Source organism: Mizuhopecten yessoensis, unplaced genomic scaffold (genome assembly GCF_002113885.1).
Source record: "Mizuhopecten yessoensis strain PY_sf001 unplaced genomic scaffold, ASM211388v2 scaffold8745, whole genome shotgun sequence".
NCBI lineage: Eukaryota > Metazoa > Mollusca > Bivalvia > Pectinida > Pectinidae > Mizuhopecten > Mizuhopecten yessoensis.
Window position 1 is genome coordinate 456,615 of NW_018407700.1, and position 19,870 is coordinate 476,484.

The window sequence follows — 19,870 nt, forward strand, 5'->3', positions numbered from 1 at the left end:
GACCACTCTATGGAATGGGCACCCGCTGTACGTGAACTCAAAGAGTGCGCGACCTGATATTCTGTTCGCTGTAAAAGGGGGTAATAATTGTGATGTGATATTATCTTGTGTAACTTGTCCCATCAATGTCATTTTTTTAATTAAGTGTATTACAGTACATGTACATAACTAGATGATATTATGCACTAGAAATTGTGCTTGAGTCGGTAAGTCCTTTCCCTTCACACGTAGAAAAAGGAGGAGAAATGTATATATACAACATCATGTATTGAATCGCTTTGTTATTGCGTGGTAGCTAGAGTCATTGTTTATCTGTTTCTGTTTTTTCTCATCATCTTTTTATAGTATGCGTTTAAAAAAGCCCTTGACGTAATATAATCGTAATATTTCCACGTGCACATGGACATGAAACCTTTTTATGCGAGTATTGCATGTATAAATATTTATCAATTATGGACTATTGTTGAGGTTAATATGTGGTTATATTAACCTGAGAAAGTGATATTAACCGAGACGAAGTCGAGGTTAATGTCACTTTCTCATATCCATGTAAGCACATATTCACCGAATTAAAGCTTTAGATGTTATATTAGAGGCTGTATAACTTTTTAATCAATATAAACAGGGACGTATAATGGAGACTGTCCCTGATATAAATACCGACCTTCACGTGGTTATGATCCAACCATTGAGGATAGAAGGGAAATGGTGTAGGGTCAACTGCCCACAGAGGGTGAATATTTTCTCATTACGCTTCAGGAAAAGTCTCAAAATACCTCAATTTTCAAGTACTTGTGATTGCACCCCTTGATGGCGTATTTATTGGCAATTTTCATGTATCTCGAAGATTTACCTACATTTTTGGCATAATGTTTTCCTAACTAAATACACACATAATGAAATGATTCCATGAAACGATTTCCAGTTCCTCAATAAATCTGTACTGAAGTTATGTCCCGAAATAAAATTGTAAGTTTATAAGAGGAACTGAGAAAATCTGCACTAGCTAACGCATCGCGTGGCGTTAAACACACGTTTACCAACTAAATAACAATAAAGGTTAAAACTGAAAGGCACCACGAAGCCGAGCTCTTTATCAGCACACAGATCCTATTATAGCACGGTATTCATGAAAACTTCTCTAATACATCGTGCACTCGACAACCACCGACAATGGCTTTGAACTAGTAACTGTACACCGAATTAACTACCGCCATTGAATCATTGTCTCATAGAGAAAGCACTGGATAAGGCGAATTAAATAGGTGAAATATTATGTAATCAAGATAGACGTATTTGTTTCTTTAACTAATACTGTTCAAATAAATAAAATACATTCGCGATAAAGAATATTTGTTTCCTTGTCTTGAAAGCATCCAAAACAAAGGGGATATGATCAGCAGCAGGCACATCGATATATCGCTCATACATAAGCTGTAGAGTGAAATACACACGTTTCCACAATATGCACCGTATTTTATCATGATGTAAAAAGTTCGTGGAAATCCAAGAGAATGTCACTCCTTGGCATTTGATACTCAGTGACTGCTCAGAGACTCTGGCCATGCTTAGTTTCCCTGGTGTCCCGTTCCACCTAAATCTGCGGCGGTTACTGTCATTTTGACTATTTTTGTGATGCCCTCACTAGTTAAATAAGCTCTACGGTACGGGACGTCTAGAATACCACATAACTTTATTACGCACTCGTGATAATCAAATGATTGCACTGGTGTATTGTATAGACAAACAGACTGTAAACAGCCTTGCAAAAAAACTAGTAAAAGTCAATGTTGACGTTATCGTGCAAAGAGGATCCACTTGAGCTCATCTTTTCGTCCAAAGTTTAAGTTATAAGACTGAGTGAAATAAATCTATGATTGGCTATCTGACGTGTATGTAAAAACACAGATATCACTGGTCTAGTGCCGCATCACTCTGCCAAACAGCATTTCTCATCGTTATATTCCTCTCTTATCATTATCTTTATGTTTCTATGTAATCTAGAAACAACATTGATTTTGTTAGGTTAAAAATGAAATCTTATATAAAAGTTGAAATGCAGTCGGTCTCCGTGAATTCGTTCAGTTCCTGGATCGAGATCTAGATCGAAAAGATCGTGCTTACTGCAATATATTTTTTATATTTTTTATGAAAAGTGATTTCCGAAATTGTGGTTAGGAGAGTGAATTCGCGAAAGATAAATTATGTACAACATGTGTATTAAATCGTTTGGTTCAATACAAATGTAATATGAATAAGAAAATATGCTCGCAAGATATTTTAAATTGCGATCGTATCTCTTCGCGCAGAGTGCAAGTGATGTTCTCATTCGGGTTACCACAAGGTGACCACTGCAACAACTATAATCACGAAAATGAGTTCCACTTCAGGGCTGTTATTCTCCACTCTCTATATACAAATGATGAAGCAACACAAATGTGATTTTCTGGTGTAGATTCACTCCCATTGTCAATGTATTCGTTTTTCATTTTGATGCTGTGCATCAATAATTTCTACATAGGAACACTGGTAAGCTGTATGGTTGGTAATGGATAGGTGGCGAACTGGACCCTCGCAGTTTTTTGTCTTGTCGCAACGAAGTAGCAAGCATGACTAAGGTGTTGCTTTTCCGGTGACGGCGGTGGCGTCAACATTAAGTTTTTGCTTTTAAGTTAGATTCACTGAAAGTATGAGTGCTAAACCAACCAAACCATAGATACATCTTAGGTAGTACATCTCAACCCATGCATCAAATGCTGGATGCGGCCTACCTTTCATGGTCCCCATCAACAATAGGTTTTTGCAATTAAGTTAGTTTCTCTGAAACTATAAGTGCTAGACCAAACAAACTTGACATATGCATTGCTGGCCGAAGCGGGTCACAGGCGAGACATACCAATCCGAATGCCTTGTTGTTTATGGAATGATTTGTTGAAAATTACTGCACTGTAATTCAACATTTCATCATAGTGAAAAAATACATTTTAACCTGACGTTACGCTTTACCAAATTAAATCGGTGATCCTGTTGCAAATCACATGCACTGCAACCAAGACTTTAACTTGGAAATTTAGGGAGTATTAACTCATTAAGAGTTTTGCTAATGAGGTCAGTGTCAGAAGTTGGTTTCCTGTGTCAAACAGTCCCCAGGCGTTATTTGGTGACCAGAAAGTGTTACTGATACAAATATCGCCTTAGTGAATCGTAATCCCCCTGACACCCGTCTCACTCAGTAATCGTTTACACGTATCCGGTTGAGGAATTATTTTTCTTTGAAAACGTGTGGGAAGTGTTAACTGCCAGGTCGTATCCTTTAGTAATACAAGCATTAGGACCAACCGTATGCTGGTTCCCTGTCATAAACCATCACACCACAGCCACATTCACCCAATTTACGTCACTGCGTCTATGGCGTCAAGAAAAAAAATCAAGATACTGCAGTCTGTTGGAAATCTTCACCTCATAAAATTATCTTCTGTTTAATATCTTGCCTTTAAATCATCCCTCATACAGAAAATCTCAAACAAGACACCTCGTTCATTGGTCCCTGATGCAAACAAATCTCGAAAACGCATATCGTCTATGTATGTGTTGATTCCCGTCTTCTTATATTAAAATATTAACTTTATTTATTTAACAACAATTATGAAACAAGTTATTTCAACTTATTGCTATGCACTGCACCACCCGACCACCCTAACTGCTAATATTAATTTATGTGAATATTTTACTACCAATTTGCGTCATTTCTCACAATAAATGTAAACATATTGTTACTAAAACAATAGTTTGATGTTTTTACAGAAGCATTCATAGCTGACGGGAGTACGAAAACATCTTCGTCATTCTGGGCGGGATTTCCGGTGTGCTTGTTAACGATAAACTTTAAGTCAAGGTCATGATATTGCTGTGTAATAATATACTTCGGGGATTTTTTTTTTTTTTTTTTTTTAAATATTCTCAAATCAGATGTTAGTTTTGGCAAGAAATATTCCTGGATGGATGTAGAATGGAGAAATATCCAGTTTATAAATTGATGATAAGATATGTATATCTACAGCCATTGATATACATATTTCACTAATGCCATAGCGATGGCATTTGGGCGTTCCTGAGATTATTTTTCAATGGTTTAAAAAGTAAGCAATATGCATTAATCATAGTCACTTACACGTAACTTAGACATTGACAATCGAAAAACATCCCTCTCGTAAATATCACTTTTTGATTAAATGTAGGGAACGATATCACCTTATCGTTCCCTGGAAACACCTCAGATAACCTCTACCAAACGGTTATCAAAATATCTTTCATGGTTTATTTTTATGTTTTAGAGGTCAATAAGTACCTGGAGTTGACCGGTGGTCATGGTCATCTGTCCTAAACAGACTGTACTCGACCCCTGTACGTATCTCTGACACGGTATCACGAGTCGAAGCCTAGTTACTCTCACCACAAGTCGATTTAACTAGTTACATCTCAGATCTAATGGCATTCATAGCCAACAATTTACAAACAAGGCTCAAACATATGATTTAATACACAAAACGCAACTACTCGACACATTTAAAAGTAAATATATTGAAAGATTGACACAGGGATATGTCAAGCTGTTAGAACGATTGGATACCACGAGATGCCGGACAATTCGGCCATAAAGCTCATACCATGTAGCTAGTATCCTGTTATTAATTACTGACCACTGAAAGTGACCAACATAATTCCATCATATACCGAAAGGTTTTCATTAGTATTTGGCGCAAAGACTTCTATTCCTGTTATGTTTCCATAAAATATACACTGGTAAGATATGAACCACAATGTTTGACCAGTGGTCGACCAGACCTGTTATAAGGCACAGTCGGTGGTCAATACTTCCCAGCATGTCCAAAGATTGCGTGTGACCTCCACAAAACACATTGTAGATAATGATGTTCATGAGGATGATAACTTTGACCACTGCCAGCCGCGTTAAATAATTGACCTGGTTACAGTAACGGCCAGTCCAGACCGCCATGGTGCCAATGCTGGCAGACAGCAACGATCCGTAGCATTATTTACAACCAAAAAGCTCTATTGAATCCGATCGTGATAAAGGGAAGGTGTGTCTGTTGCCATGGAGATACAGAGAGTGGACGGAATGGCGCCAAGTGACCTTCAGGTGACCTTGTGACAACGGTTGAGCTCTGCGGTTCCTTTTCTGGTTCCGTGGTTTTGAAGTGACTTTGACACTTGAAGTTAATCAGTTGTGGATATTTGAAGAAGGATATGTCGGATGTGCTATTTATTTTGTAGCTCTTTTGTCAATAGGACGATATTTACTGTTTTACCCTCAATGACACCTATAAATCTGATTTTCTCATAGAGGGACGGGCCCCATCAATACAAATGTCTACCTAGCCGACAGCCATGCGTCTAACAGTGTACACATCTACACAATCGACGTGGGGGTTACATATAATCACTCTGCAACTTTGATTATTGTTTTACAAGTAATCCACACTATTTCTGATTACGCGTGTGATATGTCGTGGAGCCTAATGACGTCCTTCACTGACAGGTTTGGGATGATTTCTGTGAGAACACCCAACGGTGTACTCACTGACACAATGTCAACGATTCACTGCCTAGTCAGAATAACGTCACAACTTTATTATACAGAATAGGTCAACGTGTTATATTGAGGATAGACGTTAATTTGCCCAGTAAAAGAGAACGTACACGTTATACGTACAGCATTAAATGTGTATATTTTTACTGTAAATATGTTAAATCAACTTCATACTTTTCCCAATGCTAAGATTGTGTAAACGTTTGCTAAAACGTCGCTGTGCACGTCGAGTTTCAATTACAAAGCGAGTTTTATAATTATAAATCACAGACAGAAAAGTAGCAAATTTCGTCGAATTACAAACAACTGTCAATGTCATATAAGCATGCTTCGAGGACAAAACACAAGTCATGAGACATTTCCAATATATGACTAGCTACGTAACCCCAAGCCAAGTCGACAAACACTTGTCAAAGTCGAAATGCGCGTTTCGAGGGTAGTAGGTTATTTTGTTCAAGTCCAGATGAACGTTTCAAGATTGTTGGTACTAGTATAATATTTATAATATTAGAACACGGACCATGTTTTTGTTTATAAAAGGCAGGAAAACAGGATTTATCCTCACTTGTGACGTAGATCTACGCCAAAGCATCAACTTTGGGTTGTAAACAGACATCACTGTTTACACCATACTGTGTGGCTGATAACACAGAAACATACATGTAGGTATCTACGAAATGCATTCACACAGCTGTACTTTCAAATAACGGGGAGTTCAAGGTTCGGCAGGGCATTCCTGGAACGTGTCCAAAGACAAAACAACAGATGGTTGCTACCGGGTACTTCTCGGTGTCATATCACAACTCATAACAAAATCCTAACTCGATATGTATCACGTAGGTCGGTATCACGAAGGTCGGGCAATGTCCTGACGATTAGTTCGGACGCTGACATTATTCGACGACCGTTTGTTGGTAGCGCGCGTGCTCTAAACAGGGGTAACAAGTTTGATAACTCATTAAAACATGATCACGTCTCATGTTTCAAAGAAAGAAGCCAGTCCAGGTCGGTTTTGTACTAAGATACATTTAACACGAAATTATTTGAAATACCCTTTGTTTATGTCTATCAAACACAATCAAATACAGCGATCTGATCTGGTGCGTTAACGTTCACCGCACACATATTGAATATAAAGCAGATTGTCGAAAATTGGAGTTAACTTGTCTGGTCGTACCGGTTCAGCCAATATTTATAGATTGGTTTCTTTTACACGTAACTAAGAAATCAAATCACGATTACGTTATCTAACCCCACGGGCTATTTCAAGAAAAAATGTCTCCAGCCTTTATCGTTCGTTCTTTGATTAACAAATAAGCACGACGAAAACAATGCCAGTGGAACTCGATTTAATATTATTTGGTCGAATTCCTTCTCTGTTTGTTTGTTTATATCATTTGTTGGGCGTTTTCTCATTGTTTTGTATTATTGTGTTATGTTGGATTAATTAGCTTGACAATACTTTCAGCTATATATAAAATACACCTGTCCCATCGCATGTATCGCAAGAGGCAACTAGTGTGGGAATCCCTGTAGAATTGGGGGGGGGGGGAGGGGGTGCTGCTTTGTCCTGTCCTTTACTTGGGGTAACGAAAGGAACCAAAATCAATCTGCTGCACCCATTGCAATATATTACTTTCTACTTCTAGCTATCTTTTATTTCCTAGCGCCTTACTTGGCAACACCTCACCTTTGACTTTAAAGTTGAGCGTTCGCCCTGGTGAGGAAGGCAATGGGGTCTGTCCCCAGGTCGGGACATACCAATATCATAAAAAATGGTAGTTGTTATTTCCTTGTTGAACGTTCAACATTTAGGGGAATTGCAACAACTTGTTAACTCGTTGTGAGTATAATGTGACCAGGCGGAATGCTAAGCTGGGTGCATTCGGTATGGTATTTCAGTGAGATAGCACTATAAAGTCGGCATCAGATCCGCTACCGCAAGGAGACAAATATACAACATACCCTGTCTCCGGCACACATACACCCATGGATGCATACACAACACGCATGGAGGCACGTCCTCAAATGACCCTAGCTGTTGATAGGACGTTAAACAATATAAAACCGAAACCAACATTTATGCAATGGCTCCTTCCCACGTGATGTAATCAGACAAAAAGACGAAGGAAGCCTGCTATCAACCGGGTAGAAATATAACTTGACAACTAGGGGTCATGTTCTAGCATAGGACACACTTGTAGGTACAATGTATCGGATGCTTTTTGACAGTGTAATTTACTAAAGTCTCGCGTACGACATGCTACAAATACTTATTTGTCTGTATAACGTATATACATGTAACGCGCGTTTTATTGCTATATTGGTAATACAATCATAACATGGTGTATATGGTAATGACCTAAATCAAGTCCAAACCTAATATGGTGTCTTAATTCTCATTTAGACAAGGTCAAAGCCCGGATGTGAACACAATATGCTGACATCATATTTCTATATAAACCTCCTGTGACCAATTGGCTCTGTTGTCACGTGATGGGCGTCACTAGAAATACTGATCCCGCCAACCGCCACATCAGTGATTACTTCCGGTTTGCGCGTTCGACTGTCCGCTTACATGCAAGATGTATGCCACATGTCTTCCATACGCATGTTTTAAACAAAACAGAAAGAGTAGTGTATGTCTAAAATGCATTCACAAGATCGGAAAATATTGCTTAATCTCTATTTAGTCATCATGCTTTGCTATGAAGTACCTTGTGTATTTCGTCATCATGCTTTGCTATGAAGTACCTTGTGTATTTCGTTTACAGAATATTGTCTTTAACTAATATATTTGCCTGCAAAATGTTCAATTGTTTTATGCCTTTTGTGTATCACTTCTATTAAATATGACGTCTTCTCAAAACGAACACGTGAACTAATGGTGTCATATTTAATATCTAGCGATTCCTGGCTGCTCTCTGTAACTGCCTGAATCCATTCCCACTTATGAAGCAAGCGCCGTTTGTAGCGGCCCTAGATTACTCTTACTTTTAAAGTCAGTGCCCTTTCTGGTAGCCTTAGTCTACTCTCACTTCTAAAGTAAGCGCCCCCACTGGCTGCCTTATTCTTCTCTCACTTCGAAAGAAAGCGTTCCCTTTGATGGCCTTAGTCTACTCTCACTTCTAAAGTAAGCATCCTCTGTAGCGGCCTTAGTCTACTCTCACTTCTAAAGTAAGCGCCCCCTCTGGCTGCCTTATTCTTCTCTCACTTCGAAAGAAAGCGTTCCCTTTGATGGCCTTAGTCTACTCTCACTTCTAAAGTAAGCGCCCCCTCTGGCGGCCTAAGTCTACTCTGTCTTTTAAAATAAGCGTCCCCGCTGGCGGCCTTAGTCATCACTCACTTCTAAAGTAAGCGCGCCTGTTGATGGCATTAGTCTCCTCTCAATTCTTAAATAAGCGCCCCTTTGGTGGCCTTAGTCTACTCTCACTTCGAAAGTAAACGCCCTTCCTGGCGGCCTTCATATACTCTCACTTCTAAAGTAAGCGCCCCCTTTGATGAAGTTGGTTGGTTGGTTGGTTGGTTGAATGGATTATAGTCTACACTTAACTGACGAAGTCTGTGTTCGGTCGACTTGAGGGGGTAAGTTGGCGCTTACCGGGCCCTCGGAGATTCAAAAGTCCTGCCCATCCAGGTCACGCTCTAAGGTCGGACAGCTCCTTGGCCTGGTGGTCTTAGCCTACTCTCACATCTAATGTAAGCGCCACTGCTGGCGGCCTTAGTCCACGCTTATATCTAATGTAAGCGCCGCTGCTGGCGGCCTTAGTCTACTCTTACTTTTAAAGTAAGCGCCACTGCTGGCGGCTTTAGTCCACGCTCATATCTAATGTAAGCGCCACTGCTGGCGGCCTTAGTCCACGCTCACATCTAATGTAAGCGCCACTGCTGGCGGCCTTAGTCCACGCTTATATCTAATGTAAGCGCCGCTGCTGGCGGCCTTAGTCTACTCTTACTTTTAAAGTAAGCGCCACTGCTGGCGGCTTTAGTCCACGCTCATATCTAATGTAAGCGCCACTGCTGGCGGCCTTAGTCCACGCTCACATCTAATGTAAGCGCCACTGCTGGCGGCCTTAGTCCACGCTTATATCTAATGTAAGCGCCGCTGCTGGCGGCCTTAGTCTACTCTCACATCAAATGTAAGCGCCCTCGCTGGTGGTCTTAGTCTACTTTCACTCCTAATAGCAGCGCCCCTTATGGTGGCCTTAGCCTACTCTCACTTCTGAAGTAAGCATCCTCTATAGCGGCCGTAGCCTACTCTCACTTCTGAAGTAAGCATCCTCTATAGATGTCGTAGTCTACTTTCACTTCTGAAGTAAGCAACCTCTATAGTGGCCGTAGTCTATTTTCACTTCTGAAGTAAGCATCCTCTATAGCGGCCGTAGTCTACTTTCACTTCTGAAGTAAGCAACCTCTATAGTGTCCGTAGTCTATTTTCACTTCTGAAGTAAGCAACCTCTATAGCGGCCGTAGTCTACTTTTACTTCTGAAGTAAGCATCCTCTATAGCGGCCGTAGTCTACTTTCAGTTCTGAAGTAAGCATCTCGTCTGTAGTGGCCGTAGTCAACTCTGATAATGTAACTCTATAGCTTAACTGAAAGACTCTGTAGCGGCCGAGCTTTTAACTTTTGAAGTGAACGTCTGTTAAAGAGGTAGTAATCCATGCGTCAATTTGGAGTAAATATTTAAGTAAGTGTTCTCCACAGCGACAATAGTCCACACTTACTGCTGAAACAAGCGAGCCTTTTTACTTTTGTAGAAAACATCTTCTTTAGCGGCCTTATAGTCAACTCTTAACTTACTTCTGAAGTGAACGTCCACTTTAGAATGTGTTACATTTTAAAAGCTTACAGCAACATTCGGTAAAAAATGTCATCCTCTAATGATTGTAATACTGGAAAGGAGAAAACTCTCGAAGTCTGAAAGTTTACCTCACGCCACATTATCGCTGCAAAAATGCTTTGCAACGTCTTAAAAATGTGAAGTTTTTCTTTCAATAGTCTTCTAAATGCACCGGCAAGATATTCTTTTCCTCATGTAACAGGAAAGGAAAATTGCCACGGTCATACAAGGATTCGAACTTTGGACATCCAAACTATAGATAAACGCTCAAAACCAACTGAGTTATCGTCTCCGGCGATCGCTCAAGCCCAGTTTTTGACCCGAAGACACGGGAGACATTAGATCACCTCTTGAGGCTATATTTAGTTGGACGCCAAATGTAAAAGGAAAGGTATGAAACCGCGAAACCGGGACCCCTAAGCTCTCAGACGAACGCTAGCGCGCGCTCTTAGGAACAAGTTAAGCTTCCTGGTCGCCGACGATCGCCCAAATCCATTTTCGCTAAATAATGTCATGATCATATAATTAACAAAATCCAAGTTACCACTTCTAAATGGTATGGTGTCATAATGTGGAATTCTTTTGTTAAAAGAGATTCAAAGGATACATATATAGCATACACTTTACTTTTTTCGCACTATACTGTTTCCATAGTGGTTTTTTTTTGCAAATCAATGCATTCATGTATTTTAACATAAAAGCATTTTAAAAACTACCTTTAACGTTTGAATATAAGTAGATCGTTTTTCTATCAAATATTAGAGCAAAAGAATCATTAGTAAAATACACGGTATTTCAGTTCCAATGAAAAGCAATCTAGACGTCCGAGATAGTTCCCGCTCATAGATCATTGTGGCGGAAAACTCGTGATTCTGTAATGAACCAATTTCAGGTTCATTAAGTGCAGTTAAACACCTGTACGTTATGGTTATAATAAACGTAATTAGGCCTGAAGCAGCAGGTGGCAGGTGATCAAAGTATATAACAACGATATCACTTACTTCCTGATAAACATAGATACAGCAACTTTATAAAACAGTTTTACAGTTTATTTTCTAGTACATGTATTTGTAATGCAAGTGAATTCATGCTGAACAGCGATTACGTAATATGCCAACACACGGGAATGTTTTTAATTTTTCGAAGGTGGACATGCGCGTGACAGCTGTAATGATACTGGCCGTGAGAACTGACATCCGGACACGCTTATCTCGATATCAGCATCCTTCACTTGATGTATTCCCCATATTAATGACGCGTTGCTCAATTTCCTGATTCATCATCTTGATTATTGCAATATTAAAAATAAACCCCGTTGCCATGACAACAAAATTTAAATTTCTAACCGTAGAAAATATCCCGACCAATGTTACAGTATTTTGATGACTGCATTCATTTCCGGTGGCACCGGAAATATGTATAGATAGCAATTTATCGTTCGAATGTCAAAATAAATTAATCAATAGACATGTTGATAGTTAAAAGTATGAACCTTTTTAAAAATCATCTTTGAAGACAGATGTCAGAATATTGAAATTATCCAAATTACAGAAAGATCAACTATACAAAATGTTAACAATCTTAAAAGTTACTTTATAAACATACACGCTCCTCGTTATCTGTCTACTGTTACGGTGGCGGGTCATATTCGCCCGTGTAGTTCTGACAGTGATGTTATTTACAAGTGTGGATATATCCACCATTATTGTTCTAACAGGTGAATGTCTGATATTTGTGTGTTTATTGAGACACCAAACGTCGTTATATCCCGGGACAATTTTCATATAGATCTACCATTTATTGATTATGTATCGAAAAGTTCGAAATTTAAAAATGACAGAGAAAAGCTGATCAAATGTATCTGTAAGCGTAGTTAGTATATACGTTTGTTTTCAAAACTAAGGGACATAGTGTGTTCATATGTGACACGTTTCTTCACAAACCATTAGGCGTCTATAAACTCATTTCGTCCCTACACTTGTTTGTTCCTAAGACTGCATAGCGTCGTTATATCCCGGGACAATTTTCATATAGATCTACCATTTATTGATTATGTATCGAAAAGTTCGAAATTTAAAAATGACAGAGAAAAGCTGATCAAATGTATCTGTAAGCGTAGTTAGTATATACGTTTGTTTTCAAAACTAAGGGACATAGTGTGTTCATATGTGACACGTTTCTTCACAAACCATTAGGCGTCTATAAACTCATTTCGTCCCTACACTTGTTTGTTCCTAAGACTGCATAGCGTCGTTATATCCCGGGACAATTTTCATATAGATCTACCATTTATTGATTATGTATCGAAAAGTTCGAAATTTAAAAATGACAGAGAAAAGCTGATCAAATGTATCTGTAAGCGTAGTTAGTATATACGTTTGTTTTCAAAACTAAGGGACATAGTGTGTTCATATGTGACACGTTTCTTCACAAACCATTAGGCGTCTATAAACTCATTTCGTCCCTACACTTGTTTGTTCCTAAGACTGCATAGCGTTGTCCTGCCATAGGTTGGAATCACTATCCAACAATAGTTCAGTCTTTTGTGTGAAAATAGTGCATGTAGTCGCACGTGAGTGTACCTGGTACTGTAGTACAAGTGATGGTGGTACCTAGTGATGATGAGGGTATTGTAGGGGGATGGTGGTACCTGGTAGTGATGGTGGTGGCACCTGGTAGTGATGGTGCATGCAACTAGCGATGATGGTGATGGAGGTACCAAGTGATGATAATGTCACCTGGTAGGGATGATGGTACCTACTGGTGATGGTTGTACCTATTGATGATGATGGTACCTACTGGTGATGGTTTTTCCTAGTGATGATGGTACATGTACCTACTCGTGATGGTTGTACCTAGTGATGATGATGGTACCGGTACCTACTGGTGATGGTTTTACCTAGTGATGATGGTACATGTACCTACTGGTGATGGTTGTACCTAGTGATGATGATGGTACCTACTGGTGATGGTTGTACCTAGTGATGATGATACCTACTGGTGATGGTTGTACCTAGTGATGATGGTACCTACTGGTGATGGTTGTACCTAGTGATGATGGTACCTACTGGTGATGGTTGTACCTAGTGATGATGGTACCTACTGGTGATGGTTGTACCTAGTGATGATGGTACCTACTGGTGATGGTTGTACCTAGTGATGATGGTACCTACTGGTGATGGTTGTACCTAGTGATGATGGTACCTACTGGTGATGGTTGTACCTAGTGATGATGGTACCTACTGGTGATGGTTGTACCTAGTGATGATGGTACCTACTGGTGATGGTTGTACCTAGTGATGATGGTACCTACTGGTGATGGTTGTACCTAGTGATGATGGTACCTACTGGTGATGGTTGTACCTAGTGATGATGGTACCTACTGGTGATGGTTGTACCTAGTGATGATGGTACCTACTGGTGATGGTTGTACCTAGTGATGATGGTACCTACTGGTGATGGTTGTACCTAGTGATGATGGTACCTACTGGTGATGGTTGTACCTAGTGATGATGGTACCTACTGGTGATGGTTGTACCTAGTGATGATGGTACCTACTGGTGATGGTTGTACCTAGTGATGATGGTACCTACTGGTGATGGTTGTACCTAGTGATGATGGTACCTACTGGTGATGGTTGTACCTAGTGATGATGGTACCTACTGGTGATGGTTGTACCTAGTGATGATGGTACCTACTGGTGATGGTTGTACCTAGTGATGATGGTACCTACTGGTGATGGTTGTACCTAGTGATGATGGTACCTACTGGTGATGGTTGTACCTAGTGATGATGGTACCTACTGGTGATGGTTGTACCTAGTGATGATGGTACCTACTGGTGATGGTTGTACCTAGTGATGATGGTACCTACTGGTGATGGTTGTACCTAGTGATGATGGTACCTACTGGTGATGGTTGTACCTAGTGATGATGGTACCTACTGGTGATGGTTGTACCTAGTGATGATGGTACCTACTGGTGATGGTTGTACCTAGTGATGATGGTACCTACTGGTGATGGTTGTACCTAGTGATGATGGTACCTACTGGTGATGGTTGTACCTAGTGATGATGGTACCTACTGGTGATGGTTGTACCTAGTGATGATGGTACCTACTGGTGATGGTTGTACCTAGTGATGATGGTACCTACTGGTGATGGTTGTACCTAGTGATGATGGTACCTACTGGTGATGGTTGTACCTAGTGATGATGGTACCTACTGGTGATGGTTGTACCTAGTGATGATGGTACCTACTGGTGATGGTTGTACCTAGTGATGATGGTACCTACTGGTGATGGTTGTACCTAGTGATGATGGTACCTACTGGTGATGGTTGTACCTAGTGATGATGGTACCTACTGGTGATGGTTGTACCTAGTGATGATGGTACCTACTGGTGATGGTTGTACCTAGTGATGATGGTACCTACTGATGATGGTTGTACCTAGTGATGATGATGGTACCTACAGGTGATGGTTGTACCTAGTGATGATGGTACCTACTGGTGATGATTGTACCAAGTGATGATGGTACCTACTGGTGATGGTTGTACCTAGTGATGATGGTACCTACTGGTGATGGTTGTACTTAGTGGTGATGGTTGTACCTAGTGATGATGGTACTTACTGGTGATGATTGTACCTAGTGATGATGGTACCTACTGGTGATGATTGTAGTTAGTGATGATGGTACCTACTGGTGATGGTTGTTCCTAGTTATGATGATGGTACCTACTGGTGATGGTTGTACCTGGTGATGATGGTACCTACTGGTGATGGTTGTAGCTAGTGATGATGGTACCTGGTACTTGTTAGTGATGGTTGTACCTAGTGATGATGGTACCTACTGGGGATGGGTGTACCTAGTGATGATGGTACCTACTGGTGATGGTTGTACCTAGTGATGGTGATGGTACCTGGTACTTGTTAGTGATGGTGGTACCTGGTAGTGATGATGGTACCTACTGGTGATGGTTGTACCTAGTGATGATGGTACCTACTGGTGATGGTTGTACCTAGTGATGATGGTACCTGGTACTTGTTAGTGATGGTGGTACCTGGTAGTGTTGGTGATGGTGGTACCTTGTGGTGATGGTGGTACCTGGTAGTGTTGGTGATGGTGGTACCTGGTAGTGTTAGTATGGTGGTACATGTACCTGGTAGTGTTAGTGATGGTGGTACCTAGTGGTGATGGTGGTACCTAGTAGTGTTGGTGATGGTGGTACCTTGTAGTGTTGGTGATGGTGGTACCTTGTAGTGTTGGGGATGGTGGTACCTGGTAGTGTTGGTGATGGTTGTACCTGGTAGTGTTAGTATGGTGGTACATGTACCTGGTAGTGTTGGTGATGGTGGTACCTAGTGGTGATGGTGGTACCTGGTAGTGTTGGTGATGGTGGTACCTTGTAGTGTTGGTGATGGTGGTACCTGGTAGTGTTGGTGATGGTGGTACCTGGTACTTGCTAGTGATGGTGGTACCTGGTAGTGTTGGTGATGGTGGTACCTAGTGATGACGGTGGTTAGTAGGAGTTCCTTAACAAAGACTAATGAGAACTTCGTCTGCTATTGTTTTAAAATGTTGAAGTTTGCAACAAAATCAATGAACGTTAAGTCTAAAACCACTGGGTATGATATTTCTATCAGGATATAAAGACATTTGATGTCTCAATAAACACACACACATCACAGCCAGAACTACAAACAGCAAAAAAACACTACATAATTTATATTTCATATTCTATTCCTCGGCTGAATCACCGACCTATTACGTAATTAAGGAAGCTGAAGATATGAATAGTGCACATCTAATCCCCCAGTAATAACTCTTAGTAAGACCACGTGGTAAAGGAGGAAAAGTTTTCTAGTACCCACCACCCTAAACATGTTAACTTTATTTCCACCACCACGTGTGGTTCTGGATCAGCTGCGTAGCTGCCTAACCGCTAGTTGGCAGACAAATCCACCAAATGTTCAAGCAGGAAAACCCCGCTGTTTGTTGTACCCCCTTGTCCCGCTTTCAAAGCCCTTCCCTGGATCCACTCCTTCATGAATCCACTCCGATCAAGGGCTAGCTGCGGCACTGTGGATGGTTAGAACTTCTACCATCACGTATACTTCAAGAGCGTCAGCGTTTCTTCTAGCATTAAATCTACGTATGGTACGGATGGGTAAGAATTTCCGGTACCATGTGTGATTCGGGAGGGTAATGCTCAATACTCCAAGGGTTATACTCACTTACTAGATATGTTATTACAAAAATCGAAATGTGCGTCATCTACACCCAAAAAATCCCGCGGCAGCACAACGGTAAAATTAACCGGCTTTGAAGTTGGATGTTGCTCCTCTTCAAAGACAGGTATCAACCTCGCGATTGATCAGTTCTTTCTTAACCTGAAACCAATCAGATAGCTAGCCGTGCTGCTTTACTTTTGCTGTGGCTAATTTATTGGGTACAGAGAGCGTAAGTGAGCGTAAACCCTGAAGTATCGAAGATGAAGGAGGGTAAGAATTCTCAGTACCATGCGTGGTTCGGGAGGGTCAGAGTTTCTTACGTTTGATTGGAATGGTAAAAACATTTGCAGCGTCACGTGTCGCTCACATGGATATGTATTTCCATCAGCGTATATGGTAATCTTAGAACACAGAATTTTCTTTCGTAAAAGTTTATTGAGCAAGTTGATATTCAAAAACTAATTTTATTTTATAATAATTTTATTTCGCTTACAATGGGAGAGAACAGCAGGCTATGCCTTTATACGTTATCTCGTTTTACTCCCAAAGCATAGATGCCAAGCCTTAAGTTTACTTCGGATTTAATGTCATAATATAGCTCTTCTATGTGACATGTGGCTATTACACTTCTTCAGAATTTAAAAGATAACAATTATACCAGATAAAATACTAGGCATTGCAATAGGTGCACTGGGTGGTTTTGATTATTTATTAGAGAGACTATACGATTCTGAATCAGGCACATCTTGTTTGGTCATGATGCAGCAGATGAGTTCATTTTTCTATCAATCAAATGACGTTTTTACACCGTTCGGATAATGATCGCCAAGATAAAATAGCATGTAAGCTGAATTTTTATAAACGTCTACTTAAACAGATATGTGTACCTGTTTAAATACTCAAGCCGACCCATTCAGCGTTGACAAGAATAACGTTTTCTATTGAATTGGAATAGTTAAATTTTATCATAGGTTACATTCACACATTTGACCGGCATTATACAAAAAATACATTAACTATTGGAATTGGCGACCCTCGGGTGTTCCCCCTGGTGCTCCCTCGGGTGTTCCCCGTGGTGCTCCCTCGGGTGTTCCCCCTGGTGCTCCCTCGGGTGCTCCTCGTTGTATTTTCTGGCCTACTGATCGTATTCCCTGTGATATTGGCTAGACATTTTTTTTTATGAAGTCCGTATCAAAACCCATTTTCGCTTCGGTGATGATCCTGACCAGTTCAGTCTAAAAAGAAAAAATGATATGTCGGACATCGATTTTTCTTGTGCTATGTGTATGACGTAGTATTCAGATATATCATATGAAGGAAATTATAGTTTACCAAAATCTGAGTGATTGTTTGTGGCGGGCCAGTAAGGTGGAGGCACTGGGGGATTTTGATGATGTTAAATAATGGTTCGGTATAGTCCTTTGTCTGACGGTCTGCTCAGCCATAAATTCACTTTTCAATATCTTCCTGGAATGAGCAGGAAATGACCGTCTAGATAAGAAAGAAGATACAATTTCGTATGACAAATACAGTCTGTGTGTGCAAACGGTATATACAAGAACCAGTGTTAGGAAGTATGTATACGTCCATGTTCTAAAAGTATCACTCAGCGACATTCTATATCAAACAAAATTAATTTTACTGTCTAGTGAATTTTTCCTCCCTAACGTATTTATGGGGATAAAACCATCAAGCGGGATGTCTGTTCTTCCATCTTTTCGTCCGTTCGTCCGTTCGTCCGTTTACATTTCTTGCCCGGTTGCTAACTTCAAAACAAATGATAGCACAAATCTCAAACTTTGTATGTAGGTTGCCGAAGGTAAGAGAAAGAACTCTAATAAGTTTTGGCATAATCTGTTTATCTTTTTGGGGCATGGCCGCCCAAAGCCAATGTCGCTGTAACTAAAAACTGCAGAATGTTCCTGTCCAGATCATAACTTCAGAGCAATGGTACAAACATCAGGTTAAGAGTTGTCCTTGGGAATATGACGAATCCTATTGATTTTGAGTGTGATTCGTCAAAGGTCAAGGTCAAATTTATAAAATAAGAACTTCATAATACGAACAGAACAAACAATCCCACAAAGCTAAAACTAGAAAAGAACGATCAATGACGCGATTGATTTTTTGCGAACTTCATCAAAAGTCAATGGCATTGTTACTTAGATTAGACTATGTCCAGTGTTATTACTTCAGAATAAGGACCCCGCAAAGCTCAGACGCGATACGTGATTTGCCCTAGAGAAGAGGAAGAACCCTATCGATTATGGGTATGGTATGCTTAAAGTTAAGGTCACTGTTATTTAAAAAAAAGACGACATAAATTGCCTGACTCGGTACTAACCTTAGAACGAATGATCTCACAAAGCTCAGAATGTGCATGTTGGTTGCCATAGGGAAGAGACAAGAACCCTATTACATGATTTTGAGCGTGTTTCACTGTTCCTAAGAATACATTTTGTACCGTATCCTATATTTTCAGAACAGTTGATCGCACTAAGACTTGGTATATGATTTGATCTAGGAGATAACATACATAAAACCACAGTTGATTCTGTGGATGGTCCACCAATAAAAATGAAGCCACTCTAACTGAAATGGAATTTTGTCCCATCCTTACACAAGAACAAACGATTCTAAAAAAGGCTCAATGTGGAGCGGAGAAGAAGAATTATATTTATTTAGGGCGTGGGTTTTTTCAAAGGTCAAAATCATAGTTATTAATCAAATATGTTCTAGAACCTAACTTTGAGGTAACAACTTCAAACTACAATGTATAAATGTAATAATAAACATGCCATTTATAAGCACAACCTCAACAACATACAGGTATGTCTTCTAAGGGAATATGTTGTCACTTGAAGTTCTTTCGTTTAAGCGTGGATATCATGAGCAACCAAGGATTTCTTACTGAACAGAGCCTGATATATTACCTGTGTGCATGAAAAGTTCGTAAAGCAAAATAAAGAAAATTATTAACTCGAAATATAAGTGAATTACAGTAATCTCATGCCCATGTCCCGAATAAAGTTACGTCTGAGAGGTACTGTAACAAGAACTGAAAGATAACGTCTATACAAACATCACATTTTTTTCTGTGGAAGTTGACACATACAAGTATACTCTGTAAAGGTATATCCTGTATGTAACAAATTTAGAGGTCGTTGTCACACTGAATATAAACTT